The sequence below is a fragment of the Carcharodon carcharias genome, chromosome 5 (genome assembly GCF_017639515.1).
Source record: "Carcharodon carcharias isolate sCarCar2 chromosome 5, sCarCar2.pri, whole genome shotgun sequence".
NCBI classification, from domain to species: domain Eukaryota; kingdom Metazoa; phylum Chordata; class Chondrichthyes; order Lamniformes; family Lamnidae; genus Carcharodon; species Carcharodon carcharias.
This window is the reverse complement of record NC_054471.1, coordinates 189,268,509-189,273,308: the sequence shown is the minus strand read 5'-3', so window position 1 is coordinate 189,273,308 and position 4,800 is coordinate 189,268,509. Positions and strand designations below refer to the sequence as shown.

Sequence of the window (4,800 nt, the reverse complement as noted above, 5' to 3'; positions counted from 1 at the left end):
TAGATAGCTGTGTGCTATCATCTTCATTCAGGAAATTCCTGGATGGCACAATGTAGTTCAATTAAAAGTAGCTCCCTTCCCTTTGGAGGAACTATCACTGGTGCTCCGCATAATAAGATGCCATCCTGGCTGGTTATTTCATTCCTTCTGTTGAAGTATGGTTTCATTTCATCAGATACGGGCTCCTGTGACCAACCATGTACCATGTTCTCGTATCTGAGACAGGACTGGGTCCCAACTTGTCCAGTCTCTGATCTATCCAGTACATCCTGGTGAGGAATCTAAGAAATTTAACAGTAAAACAAGTTCCTGTGGAACTGGGACATACTCATCATTTTCTTGTGAAGGCAAATAACTAAGGGCATCGGTGTTTGTGATTTGATTGCCAGCCTATGTATGGAAGTATATTTTGTATGCTGCCAGAATTAAAGCCCATTGTTGTATTCTTGCTGAGGCTCTGGATGGTACAGCTTTGTCCTCGCTCAATAATCCTAGCAATGGTTTGTGGTCTGAAAAAATTGTAAAATGACGGCAGTGTACATACCAGTGAAATTTCTTGACACCAAAGATGATGGAGAGGCCTTCTTTTTCTATCTGAGATTATCCCTTTTCCGCTGTGGTGAGCGTCCTTGATACTTACTGGCCATTCCATGCTGTTGTCCATATGATGAGAAAGCTCTGCTCCCACTCCGTAGGGAGATGCATCATGGTTCAGCACCATTTCTTTCATCTGGTCATAATGCACTAATAGATTGGGCGAGTGCAACAATTGTTTCACCTTTATGAAAGCTTCTTTCTGGGGCGCTTCCCAAGACCAACGTTGGTTCTTTTTGAGTAGAGGATGCAAAGTTGGGGGGGGGGGGGGGGTGGGGTTGTGGGTGGGTGGGGAGGTGGGCAGCACTGTAGACAAATTGTGTAAGAACCACCCATAATAGTTGATCATTTCTAGGAATGATTTGAGCTCTGAGATGTTCTTTGGTGCAGTTGCCTCTCTTATGGCCCTCACTTTCTCCTCAACCGGGTGGAGGCCCTGTGAACCTACCCAGTGACCCAAATAGATTACTTCCCTCACTTGGAACGTGCACTTTTCTTTTTTAAATGCACTCCACATGCTCCTTAGATCCACCTCTGGGATACATCTGTCCTGCCTTGCTGGTAGATCTCTGCACCCTGGTGTTGGGTTCTCCATTGGGCTGGCAGGTGACATTCATCAACTTGTGGTTGTACAGTCAAAGGTACTTGAGTCATTGGCATGTTAAAGTAATATACCTGCACAGTAGCCCCTCAGTACTGATGTGAACAACCTGTTACTCCAGGCTGTTGCTGCGTCAGGACTTTGCTGTTATGTGGTATCCATCTAGTTTAAATATTGCCATGAGGTTTAATTGACGATCACCATTATTCAAATATCCAAAGATATGTTCCTCAATTACTGTAGTGGAAGCTCCCATGACCACTTCCATTCTAACATGGTTTGCCATTTACTTTCAATGTGACAAATATTGGTTCTGTCTTTCCAACTTTCAAATTAAATGACGAGTAAATGTCTGAATTTATTGTTTCAGGCTCTTCTACGTTGTAGATTTCATTGGGCTTCTTCTTTTGTTTACAAGCCTGCTTGAATCTTTCCTTGCACTGCCTCATTATATATCATTTCTATGCCAATAGTAGCATTTGATTTTTTTTAAATTGCCAATCACTAAAAGGCTGATTATTTCCACCTCTTATTAAAATTATTCTTCAATTTTGCTGCTAAGTTATTTTTCTTTATTCTTCAGCTAGCGGGGACTGTTTCCCGCTTCTCGGCAGGTTCTCACTTTTTTGTGCCTCTTTTGGTTGAGGTCCCACCTGATGTAGAGGACGATGCCATTTTGCACACCCTGTATTGCTTGTGAATCTCTTATAGCACTTTCCATGGCCAATGCCATCTCTGGTGCCTTCTTGAAATCCAGATTCACTTCGGGCCATAATCTTTTCTAAATAATGTCCTTTTTCACACCACATACTAAACAGACTCTGAGTCTGTTGTTCAGAGTCGTACCGAACTCACAATGTTCTGTTAGCTGCTTCAAATTTCTCATGTAGCATGGAATTGTCTCACCCGGGGCTTTATTTCACGAATTAAACCTGAAACTCTGCATCGTGACTGAGGCTTGGTTTGAAAGTGACCCTTCACGAGGTCCACCAATTCATCGAAGTTCTTTGAACCAGAGTGCCATCACGCTCTGCCAACACAGATACAGGCATTCCAGAAGAATGTAGCGCATGTGTAGAGTCAGTGGCATGGGGTGAAAGTCACTGCACCAGAGTGCAGGAGGACATGTCAGAGTCAGAGACATATGATCACAGACCCCCTTGGAGGAGGGAGGAAAGTCACAAGGATGCTCCAGCGGGCAAGAATGTGGAGCCTGAGGAGTCAACTTTTGGGGCACAGTATTTAGATAATCAGCAGCAGATGTGTGGACATCTGGCAGAGTTCCCTGAGGCGGTGGGAGCTCTAGGACTGGGAGTGGAGGAGTCCATCACCGTCATGAGCTCCATGTTGTCTGGGGGGGCTCAGCCACATGAGCTCTGACCATGAGGGATTGGCCAATCACATGGAGAGACACATGCAGCAGCGCTCGGAGTGGATGCAAGACCAGCGTCTCAGCCAGGAAAGGGCGCAATCCTCCCTCAGCAGCCCAGATCAGTTCGCTCAGAGTATGAGTGCTGGCATCCTCGGAATGTATGTGGAGCTAGCGTACCCTTAACAGGATGGTCACACTGTTTGCACAGTGGTTGCTGGAGTGGATGACTGCTGTGTAGACCAGAGAGTCAGCCCCGTCAACCACACCTTAAGGCCAACCCAGGGCTGTGTAGGCCACTGTGGAGGGTGAAGGTACTGAAAGCTCCTCAGCTCCCTCATCTTCCTCTGCCTGCCCAAGCCCCTTCGCCAGAGCCCTCATTTGCCTGCACATGTGCCAGTGACCCTGGCTGCCAATGCAGAGGTGCGCAGGCCGCAGTCTGAATGAGATCCTCATGATCAGGCAGCCAGCACGCTCCCCATTGCCGTTTAGACAAAGGAGTGACTTTCCTCCCTCCCCCAAAGCAGGGCTGTGCACAGATGGGCCCCTTATTTATTGTCAATTGACATTCATATGAGGAGGCCAGGTTGTGAGTGATTTATTACCATGTGTGTTTGCAATATGATGAGGCCCATGTTTATGACGGTGAGGATTTCAGCCATAGGAATGTGACTGAGTGAAACTCATTGATGTACATTCTCTTCCACATGGGGATGGGCAGTGGCAGATTTAGAGTTAGTGGGGCCCTGTGAGCAGCTTCATTTTCAGGCCCCCTCCCCCACCACCACCACCACCACCACCACCACCACCTCCATCACCACCCCCACCCCCCCCCCCCACCTTGGGACCCAGCCAAGAAAAAGAACTTTCTCTCTTATCTCCCCCCACTCAGGCTGAGACAGTGCAGCACTCCCCCAGTACCGAGCCTCTATCAATGCAGCAAGTATCAGCGTGGCACTTGGGTCTCGAGTCTCTTGAAGGGAGTATGAATCCTCAACTTTCAGACACAGAAATGCGAGGGAGAAGCGCTCCCTGCTGAGCAATGGTAAACAGTTAGAAGGAAGAAAGGGCTGCCATTTCTGTACAGACTTTTTACCACCTCAGGACATCTAAAAGCCCTTCTCCACTCTCCCTCCCCACCCATTCTCCCCATGTCTGATGCATCAGCCCTCCCACTGCCCTCTACCGATTCCCAAACACCACCCCTCCCCCCGCTCCCCAGTCCCGTCTCTTCCATTTCCCCCTCCCCATTCCCTCTCCCCATCCATTACCTCCCCTTTCACTCCATTCTCCCCTCCACATTCCCCACTCCTCCATTCCCCCTCGCCCATAGCCCGCCCTCATTCCCCTCTGTCCCTTTCCTGTCACCAGTCCCCATCCACCTTCCTCATCCACTCTTCTGACCCCACTCCGCATTCTCTCCCTCTTCCCAGATTTTCCCTCCCCCATTCTCCCTTCCTATTCCTCCCCTCACGTTTCCCAATTACCCCTCCCTCATTCCCCATTCCCCTCTCTCTCTCTTTCTCTCTCTCCCTGTTAGGGAATCCCTGACCCTCTCCTCACACATCACCTTCTTAATGGTGGCTCCTAAGGAGAGGCGGCTGCACACACAGAGTTACTAACAAGTGCGCGCCCTTATTTACCAATATGGGGGAGATGATCTCGGAGATCCCCCAGCCTGCAGTGTTGGTCTATCACATTTGGCCCTTGTCAAATGTTTACAATGAAAGTGTGTGCGTGTGTGTGTGTGTGTGTGTGTGTGTGTTTGTAGTATGTAGTCAGTGGGGGTAGAAGACTGGAGGCAGCAGGAAAGTAAAAAGGCAAAGCAGCAGCAATGTGGAGGGTAGGGATGCATGGGGGCAGTATTCCGGCAACTATTAGAAAGGTATATCCGTGCATGGGAATGAGTCCGGGAACTGGTGGAGGTCTATGGCCGAAGTATCCATGCTGTTGTTGATTTTATAACGGAAAGCAAAGAGTTCAAAAGCGCCAAGTATCAATTTTTACTGAAGTCGGCTAAGGACAATTCTGTCAATGATTGCAACATTGTCAACGGTTTATCAGAAATAATGACCTTCACCTTCTTAACTTCAATTTAATTTTGAGCAGAAAACATGAATTCACCAGTCTGACTTTGTCTGGTCCCACGGAATGTTCCAGTTGGATATATTTTCTGCAGGCTTCACCCTGTATTTCTGTGCAAGCTCAGTACTGTAGGTGTAGAACACCCATTCCC

At 48.0% G+C, this 4,800-nt stretch overlaps 1 non-coding gene across 1 annotated transcript; it reads left to right on the top strand.

Annotated features, from left to right (window-relative positions):
- The first annotated feature begins 1,106 nt into the window (after nucleotides 1-1,106).
- Nucleotides 1,107-1,355, top strand: LOC121278547. The gene has a single exon (XR_005943206.1). It is a non-coding gene; the product is annotated as a small nucleolar RNA SNORA53 (small nucleolar RNA).
- Nucleotides 1,356-4,800: the final 3,445 nt, after the last annotated feature.